General features: G+C 36.3%; 1 protein-coding gene across 8 annotated transcripts in view; it reads left to right on the top strand.

Moving 5' to 3' along the window:
• CSRNP3 (cysteine and serine rich nuclear protein 3) overlaps positions 1-2,512 on the top strand; it is a 109,093-nt gene extending 106,581 nt beyond the window's left edge. For 7 of the 8 annotated variants that reach the window (XM_072874409.1, XM_072874407.1, XM_072874414.1 and 4 more), the window contains one exon: positions 1,379-2,463. The gene's annotated coding sequence lies outside the window, so the exon portion shown is untranslated. Of the gene's footprint in view, positions 1-1,378 lie in introns of all 8 variants that reach the window. The other variant, XM_072874408.1, reaches the window with a different exon arrangement.
• Positions 2,513-15,664: the final 13,152 nt, after the last annotated feature.

Raw genomic sequence — 15,664 nt, forward strand, 5'->3', positions numbered from 1 at the left:
GAAACCCAGAAATCTCTTTTTTCAATATGGGCTAAAACCTGTTCCCCAAACAATTCCATACCAGCAAATAACAAAGCTAAGGCCTTTTCTAGCATGTATAAGTTGACTAGAGTGAAAAAAAAAAAAAAAGAAACAGTCACAGCCCTGACCAAAACAGGTGGGCTAATTTAACTGTGAAATCTAGAGTAGGCTGCAGGAATCAGGTAAGAGTCAGGATTCCCACCCCTTGATTAGACTTTCATGAAATCGTGAGATGGAAAAGGTTTTAATGTTCTTTTCTGGGCTAGTATATAATAATATATGATGTGTCCCATTTCCCAGTTGGTTAATATTCATAATGATAACCAGTCCTTTCATTTTGGGTAACCTTATTTCTGCGTGATAAAAGTATTATGTTACTAAATTATAAACAGCAGTATTTGGTTCTGTATCAACACGGTATATAATTTGTGGAAATGTTTACTTTACTGATAGTTATATCAGCTTTATTTCCTAAGATATCTGGCTACTGATAATCACTCCTAAGAAGCCAGGTAATAAATTGGTAGATAGTTTACAATTACACTACATAGTTCAGAAAAATGAGTCGTAACAAAAGCATTTCCCTCTGTTAAAATAAAACAGAATTTTCACACAGAAGATCACTGGAACAGCACCTAAAACTGGATGCCTTTTTGCTTATAATGTGAGCTTTGCCTCTCGGAAAAAATGCATTGTTGAAGTTTATATATAAAGCTTTTAGTGGCATTAGACATAAAATTAGAACTTTTCTGGCAAAATTGCAGCAATTGCAATTGTTTCCTAAGAGCTATAACTCATGCCCACTGGACATCCTTTAAAAAATTAAAAGCTGGTCAGTAAAAGTTTCTAACATTCTTCCCTTTCTTAAAAAAAAAATTCTTTGATGAGCTGTGTGCCATTTAGATCAGAAAGTTCTAGATTTGCAAAGTCTTACTATTTTTTCATTTACCTAAGTTCCTGCTAGTGAGTCATAATGTGAGTTGACATTTATTTATTTTAAGGCCATTGCTTACACTATCATAGTAACCATCAGTCGCTATAAATAAGGTTCAGCCTGCTCACTGATCTGTTAACTGAGTCAGTTAACAATGTGATCCTGCCTTTTGTCTGAGTTCTGCAGAAATTGCATGTAGTATTCATGGTGTTGTTACTCACTGGATTGCTAACTGATCCAGATCCAGTTTCTAATCTTACCTGGGTGTTGCATTTCAGTAAACGTGTGAAAAAACTGATCATGTAGCATTCCCTGCCTCACAATCAGGAGGATATCTTCACGAAACACAGCTAGTTTGTTAAAGCTTGTATATGTACATTTGTATGCAAAACAGAACATGTATTGTGTTTTTTAATATTTCAGATGTTCCTGACTCTTTGGTAGAAATGTGATACACTGGATAGAGAGTATTGGGCTCAGACAGAGGAGACCTGGGTTCTGTTGGCTTTGCCTTTGTCCCGCTGTGTCACTTCCATTCTATATGCTCTGGTTTGTAAGGTACTTGGAGATACTGTGATAAAAAAAATAATTCTATAGAACAGGCAAAATACCCTTTTTTTAGTCTTTTTTTGGCATCATAACTAAATTTTTGTACTGCAAATGCAGTCACTTTCCCAATAAAGCCCATTCCAGCTCAGAAGTTAGCAGAAATTTTGTCACTACCATGAAACACAACAAAAGCAAGCTCTCCTTTCCAAGGACCGGATTAATGAACAAAAGTTTAATGATAAATTTCACAGTGAAAATTAGAATAAAAGCCGTGTTGAATATACAACATTTACGTGTCAAGTGCTTAACATTTGAGCAGCAAGATTGTAGTTTGCCTGCAACACCATACTTGGCAGTAATAGGCAGTATTATTCCCCTTCATGTTGTCTTCTTTTGCCAGCTGAATTCTCTCAGTTGAAACTCCTTGTCTAGGCTGCTCCTGCAGCGAAGCAGGTGCCCTTACTCAGAGCTAAAGCAAGAGAGACCCATGAAACTGCTTTAAAAGGCATTTGCTAAATAAGAAACTCCCATGTTATGGCTCATGAGTTGTATAAACTCATGTTCGTTGTGCCAGTTGTTTAATTTCCTGAAGCAGTCAGGAACAGGGACAGAAGAGGATGATATGGGAAATCCTTAAGTGTTTAGGGGTGTTACGCTTTCCCAGTGGGGCTAAAGAGTAATTCTATCATCTACTCTAGTATGGTTGCAGAACATTTGATGTAAAATACTTAGAAAAACTAGAATTAACTCAGAGAATATATTCTATAGAATTTATTTCTAAAATATTAAATCTGATTACTATTTTTTTAAAATGGTAGAAAGCTACTGTTATTTTCAAAACAGAGTCTAGTTCATTAACATGTTCCTTTGTATGAGAAATCCTAACATTTGCCTTTTCAATGTTTCAAAATTTTTTTTAAGTATTCCTTAGTTTTGCTGTTCTCTGTAATCGCTGTCCATGTGCAAATTATTAATTGTCCATTTTCTCCAAGAAGTGTGAAATCCAAAGCATGAACATTGTGACGTGATGAACAGGTACGATTTAGTTGTAAAGATGTCTGAGTGAACACACACTTAAGTTCTTCATAAGTAAGTGCTTCCTGTTCACTGTCTCTTCCCACTCCTAAATCAGAGGCAGCTTTTAATCTTGTTGCTAATAAATGTGCCAGAGTATTGTTTTCACTGAGGGAGGAAAGTTATAACATCCTTGAGAACTTTCTGTTACCCTAAATGGCTGATACCAAGAATTTTACTTTTTGTAAGAACATCCAATTGATGAAACATCTGTTTTGCAGCCTTAGTCTTTTCTTTTTAATTACTTCCTCCCTTCATCTTAGTGTCTGGGAAAGGTCTGTTGTACAGTAAGGCTTTTCATTAAAATCGAGCACGAGGGCAACTCTAGTGTCCTCTGTGCTATCTAGCCTTTATTTTACTAAAAGAGTTCATTCTATTTTTCACTTAATGCATGTAGATAGATCGCAACTGTGGTGAAAAATAGTCCCCCATTGTCTCTGAATATGAGTCATGAGGGAGCAACCCCAGTGGGGGTCTATAGACTCTCCCCTTCCATACACACAAACAGGAAGGAAACCTACCCCACAGGCTGCAGAGATGTGGCAGGGGATCCTCGTTGTCTCCTGAGGCATGCAGATCCAGGGGAAGCGTGTCATTCTTGATACAGCATAGTCCAGTACAGGATGAAAATCCAAGATTAGGGAAAGCAGAAAACCATCACCTTGCGGAACAAAAAGTTTCCTTCAAACTACTGTTATGATTTTTTTTCTTTTTTTCTAATACAAGTAATAAATAATAAATTAAAAAAACTCTTTATGAAATAGAAGTCATTTAGATCTTAAAAATGAAAAGTTAAAATGTGCATTGCTCTACTGCTCTATAGTCTTTATGGTTAGGAGGATACCCACTACACAGAAGGTCCCACTGACTGGAGAACCATATTCATGATACTCTGTATTGCTACTTCTCAATTGAGAACACGATAGTCCTTCATCCAAGGCTGGGGTGGCGGACAAGGAAAAAAAAGTCAGAAGGCAAACTTCATTTGTTTACTCAATTATCTTAATTTGGATCTTAGCAATGACACTTTTGTTTTACTTGGGTATTTTATGAATGAACGTCAAATAGAACCAAGTCAAAAGAAGTTTGCCTCACGTGTATGTTCTTCTCTAACTGTGCACTTTTCCAACAAGCCATGAAGACTGGATTAGCTTTTCTCAATGAACAGGAAAAATGGTGGAAGACACAAATGAACACCACTGTTTAACACAAGAATCAAGATAATCCTTTGTCTTGAGGCATGGGTGGATACACCCTGGAGTGAGTGAGGGGAGGACAGAAAGGGCAATTTAGAGGAAAAGGATGAAGGCAAGAGGTAGACTGATGAGGACATTTTTTTCTTCTAAAGGGCAAAAGAAAACCTTACATATGAAAAAAAAGGAAGGAAAAAAGGAAATTAAGATATCCCCAGAGCAAGGATGGAAAAGTATATACATGTTTACTACAAGCTTGGCCATGTTAGATCATAATATTAATTCTGTTATTTAATATATTTTAAAACAAACAGTAACTCAGTGCAAACAGGAAATGTCATTTTTCCATACCAGTTGTATACAGGCAGACATTAAATAAAAGACTTATCCAAAAGCATGGGGTAAAAACTACAAAGCAAAGCAACACCCTAGAAGCATTGCTACCATGTCTTTGCCTATGTCAACTGCAAAGTCATGTTCAATATCATTTTAGTTAACTCTGCTCCCAGGCACATGTTCTAATATAATCTGTTTCTCAGATAACAGGAGACTAAAAGCAACAAAGAAATACGTGTCCTTTTTATTAGCATTTTAGCTTGGGATTTTCAAATGAGACGTAGTACATTATGGCAACTAATTCTTTTAGGTTTCTCCATCTTAAACTTTTTAAAGATGTTCTTAAGAATGAAATTTTGGGTTGGATTATGGGTGAACATCAACCTTGCTGGGGTATTGGGGGATCACCGTGAAGAACCAGCCATCCATTCGTGAGTCTCTCTCTGATACACAGACTGAGCACGAGTTTTCAGCTTCTTGAAAAGATTGCATCATTGTGTGCACTGGCAGCTGGTTCTCTTAAAACAAAAACAGAAGCAAGCATGCTGTTTTTTCAAACCATTTCACACAAATACCACCACTTCAGTTCTTACATAACAATGACCATGTAAACCATGCTTAACAACTGGGCCCTTCTTTTAATTGACTGATTGTAGGCACTTCTCTGGAAATACATCTGAAGTGTAGTTTGTGAAACATGTTAAAAAAGTGTTTGATGTAAAATAAGCGCTAGACATTTAACAGTGCAAAAATAGTCAAAATCTGTAGATTACAAATCCGTTCCTAAGAGCCTCAGCCTGTAATATTGTCTTAGTAAAGTCGATCTTCTAAGTTAAATTGCATTCTGGTGTAATAACCTTTTACAAACAAAGTTATTAATACAAATGTACTGGTTAATTAATACCTATTAACATAAAACATGGCAATTAGTTATTTTGATTTGTTTCCATCTACAACTAATAGATAGCATTTTTGTAAAAAACAGACAAAACCAACAGTTACTACATTTTTTATGTTTAAAGTGTTTTCATTGTTTTAACAAATACAAACTATGTAACATTTACACTGTCTAGTTTAGAGCTGTCTTTTAGGAGGTTCATCTCTGTATATATATATTTCCCCATAAGCATATAAAATTGCTTTTGAAATTTTTGTTGGCAAGTGGTAAACAACACACCACGGCATGGATTCAAAAGCACTTAAATTGATGGTCTTTCAGACATGTAATCCGTTCAAATGGGACTAGTAAAATTGTGGTGTAATTGCAGCCATTTGTTTAAAATTTGTACATTACTTCTAACTTTTCTAATTCTTGAGAAAAATAATTATGTTAAGTACTTAACATTTTCCATTACAGATGATCTTGCATACTGAAATTATGGAGATCTCAACAGTAAAGCAACATACTTAATTGGACTGCTGCTTTTAAACTGTTTGAAGAAGCGAAGGGAAAGAAATTTCATCTTAAAATCTGTACACGGAAATAATTTTAGGCTTCATGAACTACACATTTCCTTAATTTCCTTTCTTTTTTTTAAAGAAGTTGTAACATCAAAGATGCCAAAGGGTAATATAAGCTACAATAATATTCAACAGAACTTAACCTAGACCTTATGTTGTAATAATTTATTCAAATTAACTGTATTCTTCTGTATTTATATTTTCTGTATTTATTATGAATGATATGGAATTTGATGTATTTATTGTGGCTTATTACTGCAGTGTATATATTACAAAAATGAGCATTTTTAAGTCTTAACATTAGGGTTTTTGTTAATTAGTGGCACTTGTATTGGCTGTATTTTTATTATATATTGTACAATATATATTGTCCATTTGTTTGCAATGAAGTAAAACAGGTTTCTACGTTACATCATGGCTGCCAGTGCATTGTGCATCTTATTTCTACTGTGCAGTCACTAGACATTCCTCTCTCATCTAACAGAGCCAGAATTATTACTGCACCTCCTCCCCAGACCTGCAGAGCTTCTAAAGATGCTCTGTGAGATTTCAAGCATTTCTGCCATTCCTCATAGTCTGATAGTGTAAGGAGAAACAGTTTCGGGTTTGTTTTGTTTTTTTTAATTTACTCAGCATATAAATATTTAAGAAATGAACAGAAATGCCTTGTTAGGTATATCCATTTGCCCTTTAATGGTACTACTGCCTACACTTTTTGGCCAATGGAATAAACTACATGATTCATCTGCACCTGTCATGGTGAATTTAATAATTTTGGTTATAAGTTAATGAATTGTTTTCAGCAGCCGTTGGAAAAAAAAATTTTGCAACAGCTCTCTCTGGTGGACAATTTGCAGTAAGTTTATACAACAAATCATTTCAATGGCTACAATGGCATATAAAGCATACTGTTAAATTTCAGGACAACTGCTTAATTAGGTTGAAAACTGCTGATCAACATTGCTTCATTATGAAAATAATTAACAATCACAGGTCTCTGCCATGTTTTTATTCTGATATTTATTAAAATTGAGCTGTACATTTGTAAAAGGTAAGTTGTCCTTAAGTGTGCATTAATGACAAATTACATATGGCTAAATTATTTGCAATTACAAAACCTGATAAAGATCAGATGCTGTTCGCTAGCTTATAAAAAAAAGTTCTCACAGGATTTAAGGTAGCATTTGTTTTTAATTTGTTAGGAGTTACACAGAATGGAATAGATGAACATCTGCTATCAGACTGCTTTTTGCATTGCCATGAACCATGGTTAACAGTGCTGCTCCAGGGCTTGCTAAGCCATACTGACACAAAAAATTTTGTACAACAACTTTCAACACATGTTCTAATTCAAGACATCAGGATGACAGTTCAGAAGTAAGTAAGAAAGACGACTTAACACTAAGGTTCAGTTGTAAGTTGATCTGTTAACCATACTCACATAATTCTATACTCACAGTAGTGTAAATCAGCAATTACTCCCGAGGGTGATGAAACAAAATTCTCAGCTCTGGTGAGCTGGTGAAGTCCCACTGCAGTTAATGGTGTCATAACCAGGTAGAGCCACAAAGGACCAGTGGGGCCTCTTGTTCATGGGCAGGAGCTGCCCAGAGCCACAGGCCCTGAAGTCCAAGAACAGTTAGGACCTGCTTTGTCCTGCTGGGAGTAAGGCTGAGCTGTCCTTGCCTGAAATCAAGCCTTCTTCAGCCCTTGTGATTACTTTCCTGGATGTGTAAGAGAGCATGGTGAGATGGAGGTTAGCACTGATGCTAGCTTTTCTGGTAACCTTCAGTAGTTTACATAGCCATCTGATTGACTGATGTAAAAATTTTTACATGCTGTATATGTAATAGTATTTCTTTTTTTCCCCTCCATGGGGGAAGAGAAGAGCATAATACCATTGCAGAAAGTGCTTTAAATTAAAAAAAAAAGCAGTAAGAGAGCCAGAGGAATCCCTGCAACAAACTCTGATTTTCAGCATGCCACTTATGTGAATGTTAATGACATCCAGAAAAGCAGTAGGTAACATGAGGCACTTGAAGATGTTTTAGTTGGTTTTTAGACATCTAATCCAGCATTAAAAAAAAAACAAAAAACCCCCAAAATTCTTCACTTTGATTTATTAGCTTAGAGAAGAGTAAAGGCTTACGATTTACATGTTTCAGTGCATACTATGACCATGATGTCTGCAGGACCAATGAAGATATTTGCTGAAGGAACAAAGCTAAATATTTTCAATAGACATTTCAACAGAAATTTTCTGCTAACAAAACAGAAAGGAGTTCTGGAAGGAGGGTGACATGATACAAAGTGGACTGTAGCCCAAGGGAAAATTCAGCTAATTTTAAGCTGGTTAAGGTATAGTGATATAGCATCCTGGACTACTTCACTATAAAAGAATTATTTCTCTATTACATCATTACTGAAGAGTGTTTTGGATTATGCAACGAATATTTCTTGGTTTCTGGTACTAAAATGGGATTTAGCTTGCATGAGCTTTTGTTTGTATAGCTTAGTTTTATACACACACCACAAAATGCACTATGTAGGCAGACTGCAGAAACCATTTTTCTTTCCACATCTGTGTTTAACTGGTTTGAGTGCTACAAGCTGTGGGTAATGGCAAACTGGCCTTTGCGGAAGAGATCTTCCACTTAAACTGGAAATCACCAGGCAAAAAGCATTTTTAGTTCTATTTCTTCTAGCATATCCTTTGGGCTTTTGACTCCAGTCCCAAGCAAGTATTTGAAATGCACACTGGAGCATCACATTACCTTTTTGGCCACACCTCTGCCTCTTCCTTCCCTTTCACATCAAAGGCACAGGTTACCCCTCATCTCGCTTGGCCTTTGCATGGCTCCATTTTTCCCCAGACCCCATCTTTCTTGCTCCAGGTTGCTGCCAACAATTAGGGCTGCTTCTGCTTTAGCTCATGGCAGATCTAAAGCAGAAGCTCAGCTTTTAGGCAGGCCCGGCCCAGCCAACCCACAGAAACCAATTTTTGTTCCACAGCCAGCAAAAACATTGCAAGTCTACACTTCAACCGCAGGCCTTCAATAAGTCAATAGGTGGCCTTCAGCTCTTAATTTCCAGTTATCTAGACAGGGAGGTAGTAGCCATGATTTGCCCTGAGCTCACTAGCTTTCTCTTTCCCTTATTCCTTTTTCCTCTCTTGTTACACATTCCAGTCCCTTTTGAAAATATACACAAGAGCTCTTGGATTAACAATCAGGCAAGTATATTCAGTAAATGTTTCCTGGTCCTAGAGTAGCACGGTTCAACATTTTAGGTAAGTGTGCTGTGTCATTGTGAACTGCTGTCCCCTGTTAAATCACAAATCTTATTATCTCATAGAAATAATTTCATTTCAAAGCAAAGGTTAATGCTAAAGCAAAGATTTTTATTTAATGCAAGGTAATCTATGTGGGAAAATGCTACCTTACTGAACGGCCTTTAGAACCAATTACACCAACAGCAAGTGACAAAAACGTATGTAATTGTCTTCCCTGGCAACAGACCCAGTAGCTAGCAGCCTGTCAACTAGCCAGTTATCAGTCACAACGCATGTGATTATTTCTCTGATAGCATACCATTGTCAACCACTTATCTTTTTCCTGACAGCACTGCATGTTTCAAGTATGGAAGGTTTAGCCAAATGGAGAAGAAAGCATCTAGACTTCTCAGACCTATATAATCTAGGAGGCACTGAGGCACCCAAAAGAATCACTAATTCAGTGAACTTTGGTGAAAGTCATCGTTAAAAAAAACTCAGCAGCACTTTATGATACTAACCTTGGAGCTCTTCCTTAAAGTGCCCATATACATTTCCTGTGTGAACGCCATTTCTGACAATATTCTTCCCACCAGACTCCTCGCTACTTCACTTTTCCATCTTTTCCTCAAAGTCTCACTGCCCTTCACTTGCACTGCTGTCCCACTCCTAGAGGAACCTGTCCCCTACTTTCCTTGCTTTTCCCCCCACATCTCTTCTTTCTCCCTAGCGTTTCTCATAGTCACTTTTCAAAGTCCACTCAGCCCTTGACTCAGCCCAGCTTTCTGCCGTTATCACTGTTCCAACGTTCAGGCTCCATTAGTTTTTCCTTCCACCAGATGGGCAGACGGCCCCTTTTTCTCAAGATTTAAATGTGCCAGAAAATTATTTTCTCTTCCTTATACATGAGTTAACACCTGCTAGGTGTAAGCTACCTTTGTTCTGCAGCTGTCCTCACCAGCCATTTGCACCCAGCACAGACTGTTTATATTCCATCATGCAAGATACTATGTTATTTTCACTTTAGTCATTTACTAGTTTGAAATGTTTCTCCATCTCCTACACATTCCCCAGGACTTACTGCTAGTTGCAGTGGTTTCAGGCCTCAGTCATACTGACTGATCCTGGATGGAAATTTGACTACGTATAGCCGTAGCACTGCTAAGTTTCACAAGCCACAAATTCACCTAAGTAGATAATTCTTTCTGCAACTGCATTGCCAAGACATTACCAACCATACTATTGGTTAATACTGGACTACTACACATCGGGCTGTATGTCTCTTATACTGCATTTCAGACTGCTAGAGACTTCCACCTTTCTGCTTATTTTGAGCCAAAAAAAGAGCTAAGAAAAGAAAGGAAACAAAATTGGTGATAACAGAAGACTGGGGAGGACAGCCCCCCAAGTTCCCATTTTAGGACCAGAGTTTTCTTCCACTTAACTTCTGTCCTCCCCCTAAGCCTCTTTCCTGGACAAATTCTGTTCCCTTTGCTGTTACCCTTTCAGTCACCCAATCCTTCATGCTACTGCAGGCATTCCCTTCTTATACCAGACATTACCATATGTATTTCTCCTTCATGAACCCAAGCATCAGATATTCCTTCCTGGAAGTTTGACACTTACTAACTTTATTCACAATATTTAAGACATTACTGGCAAGACAGCCTTTGGCTGTCTTCAGAGTCTAGTAATATTAGGTACAAAATTATAACTTAGTACATGAAGTATTCCATTCTGTAGGCTTGAAAAAAATACAATAATCACAATTGATTAAGAAGCTGTGAAAACGTTTAGCCTTATCTAGACATGATAGCTGGAGTTGGTCAAGAATTATGAGAGAGAAAGACTAATGATTTGTTAAAACCAAAGCATTTTTACAGAAATTGTACTGGCTTCAGACAACATTCAATGAAACAACAGTAGAAAGAAACAGTGTTTCTTGCTAATTCACTGTATATGTTTATTAGAGAGCCAAGATTTTTAAGATCTGCAGAGCAATCCCATTAACTATGCTAAATAGGGATAGAGGTCCTGGTAGCTTTTGCCACTTCAGTGGGTGGTCTTAAAGGATCCAGACCCTCTACAAATGCAAAAATCAGGTCAAGGAATCCTGGGCAACCAGAAACAGACAGATACCTGATTGAGTCCAGTTAAGAAAAAAAATTGTTTCAAAAATAAATATGGGCATTTCCAGCAGAAATTTTATGAAAAACATTCAGAAAAGCAATGTCATGAGAAAGTAAATTCTAACAAGACAAAAAAACCTCAGAGTGTCACATATGTATTAACCTATGGCTGTTGAGTCCCCCAAACCCCGTCTGGCTGTCTTACCTTACATAGGCTCCTATTTTTGTGAAAAAAAATGCACTTAAGCCTTTGAAATTATGCTACTGCATATGCCCAGTGGCACCAACATTCTGGCTGACTTCCTGAACAGAGTTAAGGAGAAAACAGACATTGACAATCTAAAAATCAGGTTATCTTTGCATTTAAACTGACATAAGACAGCATGACAACCATCCTGGTTATAGCAGTGGCTTTCTTTTGCCCCGAAATAGGTGGATGATTAAGATTGCTCATGGTAAAGAGAAAGCGGCAGACACAGTGATGTCCACTTAAAAGTTGGGAGGTTAAAGGGACTGTCAGGAGGGAGGAAGAAAAAGCTAGTGGGATAGTCACATTCAAAAGAGGAACTACTTGATTCTCATGCCTCTCTACATACTTTGGAGCAGTCTAATAGTAACGACATACTACTAGCAGCAGTTTGTATCGCTGCTTTTGAGTTGTGCTGAGTCAACTTATTACAGTCCAGAATTCAGCCGTTCAATGAAGGGAGACAGTTCTCCAGTCACCCTGTTACTTTGATCTGATTAACTAGTTCTACCTGAAAGACTGAGAGGATCCTTTTGAAAGCCACCCAGAATGGATTTCATATTCCCAAAATGATGCCTAACCTGCCTCAATCAGGTAGGCCACATCATAGTGCCTCAGACATCAGTTGATATCTTCCACAATTAGTCAGTCTTATCTTAGGACAAGCCAGTCCAACTGAACTGAGAATAAAATTTCGCATACAATATCTGGGAATATAATATTTTAGGGTAGCATATTTGTTTTGAGATCATTATCCCTAGGAAATTCTCCACTCTTAGCAAAAAGCTTTCCTCATGCTTTGTGCACTCTAGCACAATGCAGCATGAAAAATACACCAGGAAGAAAAAAAAAATTAAAAAATAAACCATAACAACTAGACATTTTAATGTGCATCATTTAAGTATAATATAATGAAGTATTATATAATGATAATCATTAAATGAAGTGTGTGAAAAGTAGATCAAATATATATCTAAAAAGGGAAGCCAGGATATATAGTATTAGTAATAAAGTGACAAAAGTCGATGTGTCACATCAGCCATCTTCTAGTTCAGTTGCAGACAGGAATAATACCAAAGGAGAATAAAGGTATTTCATATTTAAAAAAAAATCTATTTGAAATTTTAATTCCAGTTGACGCGCCTTCAAAATTTGTTTTTGGTATTGCCTGAGCTGTAACCCAGAGAGAAGAAAAATAATGTTTTGACATGCAAGCCAAAATGAGAAAAGAGGAAAGCAAATTAGGAACAGAAAAAAAAAAATCCTACAAAATCAACATTTTAAGTGAGCAAGGGTACTATATGAGATATCTATCTTTGAGATTAATTTTTTGTAGGGTTGCTGGCTTTAGTAGTAAATGCCATTTTAACAACATAAACATTATTCATTAAACAATTCTTATTCCTTACCCACAAGCCTTTTTATTCTTGAAACTCCTCTATCCTATGTAACAGATGCAGTACCTGTCAGAAAATACAGCATTTCTATCTTTTATTTTGCACAAAGAGCTGAATTGTAATTTCATAGCTTTTCAGTGTGTGAATATAATGTTGATCTGATTCTAAACAACTTTTAAATGCAATTTCCCATCATAAAACCAATGAACCAGAACCTCCATCATGTAAAACTATTTCATGAGGAAGAGGGTTGGGCAGAAATATGACATTCACTTTTTGGGGTTTTTTACTTTTGTTTGCTGAGCCTGGGAACCCAGTGTGTAATTTTAGTATCTGTATGGAATGCTGTACGGTTTTAAATCATTATATCCATTCCCCGCAAAAAAAAAAGGGCACCTAGTCTAGACAGTGATATTTCCAATACAGCTCTTTCCCCATCCATCTAGCTCCTTCCTATTCTGATTTTCTTTTCCTCTTCTGGCTTCCAACCCTTTGATAATGCTTTACTTTTTAAAGGTTTTTTTATTCCTTTAAAAAATTGTAATCTTGCATTAATTTCTCCCTCAGACCGGGGAGAAACTGAACAAGACATGCTAAAGTTATTATTGTTACCCCTTATAAAATATAAATTCAAGCTAACATTTACATTATAAAGAACAGAATCAGATATTGTAGATTTAACTTTAAAAATACACTTTTCAAAAACTTATGATGCAGCAAAGCTTTTTAATAAAAATCCATGATTTTTTTTTAACATCATAATATTAAACTACTACTTGAAATTGTGCTATTGTGCTATTGACACAAGTGCAGTTTTGGACAGTATGTTTTAGCAGTGAAATCCTTACTTGAAGAATTCAGGAGGTACGTTAAAATACAGAAAATAAAAGATTACATGTCCCTTCCTTGGAATGTTTGATAGAAAGTACAACCCTAAGGGAGATCCGTGCACAAGAAGTTCAAAGGACTGCCTATAGTTCTGACAACTCAGCCACTGAAATCAAGCCCCCTACATCTCCATTTAATATTATAACCTTAATCAGATGGATAAGATTATAAGACTCATTCCCAAAATGTGGGAGATTATTCTTTAAAAGGAAATAGTGTCCACAAGTTCTTTCAGTTTCCTGTATTTCTCAGTTAGAGTAATTCAACATATTTAAAGAAATGTATACAGCAAAACATAAAGTATAGAAAAGTCAGTACTGCATTGTAGAATGTACCATAATTACTCAAGAGAATCATGCTGGAGGAATAAGTTATACCAAGGAGAACGTCTGCTTCTGCCCTCTAAAAAACCCCTTCGAAATAGTTTACTTTTCAGGAAAAATTGAAGACTGGTGCTAGAAAAGCCCGGAGAAGACACACAATAACTAATACTTGAACTGCTTGCAATGTTTCTTACTGCTGCTTTGTGATTACTTTTGAAAAAGGAGATTTTTAAAAATGTAATTAATTAAAAAAAAAAAGTTTAAACCTCCAATCATATTTACAGATGTCCTATTGCTCTTCTAAAATTGTATTATATCTATCTATATACACACACATATATGGTGCATATTTGGAAGTGCAATACTCAATGTAGACACAGAAGCTAATTTCAGATCTTCAAACAGAATAGAACAAAAAAAGTCACTTAATGTCTTCCTATGTTTATTGATCTGCTTCCCTCTTTTCTGGCAGGTAGTAGGGAGTCCAAGTAAGAATGAATTGCTGTTGTACCAAGTACTGCAAAAATACAGACTAAAATACCACTCATAGTTTAGAGAACAGATAGTAAACATATAAAAAAAGATTAAAGTGTTTGCAACAGTAGCAATGGTTAGAAAGCCTATGTTCAAGTATCTTATGGATTTTGGACTATTGATCTATGTTAGGCCAGAAAAGAAGTCTCAAAAAAATGAAAGGAAAATATTAAAGAAAATTTTAAATCACAGAATAAATTTTCCCCTTCCACAGCTAGAACTGAACACAAAACATAACAACTAGGTGACCTATAGGCTATTCCTAATCTTCGTAGAAAAGAGTGACAAGTACATATATTGCTATATCTGTTATACTATGGTCTTAGATTACCAACTAGAAAACCAAAAAAGACAGAGTGGAGCTCCTCTAGCACTGAACTCCTGCTCATTAAGAGATTCCTACCAAGTGCAACAAGTTCCCTTGTTTCCCTGCAATTTAAATTCTATGCAAGTTTTGAATATTACCTCTAAAAAGAAAAACTGGTAATGAGTAGATAAATGATGTTTAATTTATGCAAATTCCAATCTGACAAGTTTGTAAGAGAAACAGGCTGCATGAAAAAATTACCCTTTAGTGGTATTAAAAATAATATAACGCACTTGCTGTGTAACACAAACTAGGAACTAAAAGAACTCAAGTCCTTTTAAACAGTTATGCTAAATACCTTATCTTCTGGAACAGGTTCCTTGAACACTCGGTTTCCGTTTCATACCTGGGGGTCAACACAGCACAGCTGCTATCTACGTAAACTCCCATCCTCTATTCATGTTTGTTGAACAGTTCTCATTGACCTGCATCCTATTTTTCCTCAACTCCTCCAGTTTGTCAAGAGCATTTGTTGCCCTTCTGATACTGGTTTGATCTGCAAAAGTAATAAGAATACTTTGTATTCTGTTACTGAATTATGGAAATATTTATCAGAGGGCACAGGCAGATCTTGGTGCAACGCCATTCAATAAAGCCTTAAAGTTTAATGGTGGCATTAATAACCCTTCCCAATACCGTCTTTCAACAATTTATGTCCACACTGTAGCAAGTTATTTTAAGTCATACAGGTTTAACTTCATAGGATATTCTCACAGGTGTCACCAAAAGCCTTACAGAAGCCAAGACATGACTCAAAGCCATGATTATCAAGCCAGAAAAAGAAATTAGCTTAACTTAATGCTTCTGACAAATTCTTGCTGGTCTTGCTTATTCACTTGTCTTTTAGATAACTTAGAACTACTGAAAGGATTTCTTCTTGCTTTTCTTCAGAAGCTGAACTCATTAGTCAGATACTGTTAAATTAACCAAAGATAGGCTC

The sequence above is a fragment of the Ciconia boyciana genome, chromosome 10 (genome assembly GCF_034638445.1).
Source record: "Ciconia boyciana chromosome 10, ASM3463844v1, whole genome shotgun sequence".
Taxonomy (NCBI): domain Eukaryota; kingdom Metazoa; phylum Chordata; class Aves; order Ciconiiformes; family Ciconiidae; genus Ciconia; species Ciconia boyciana.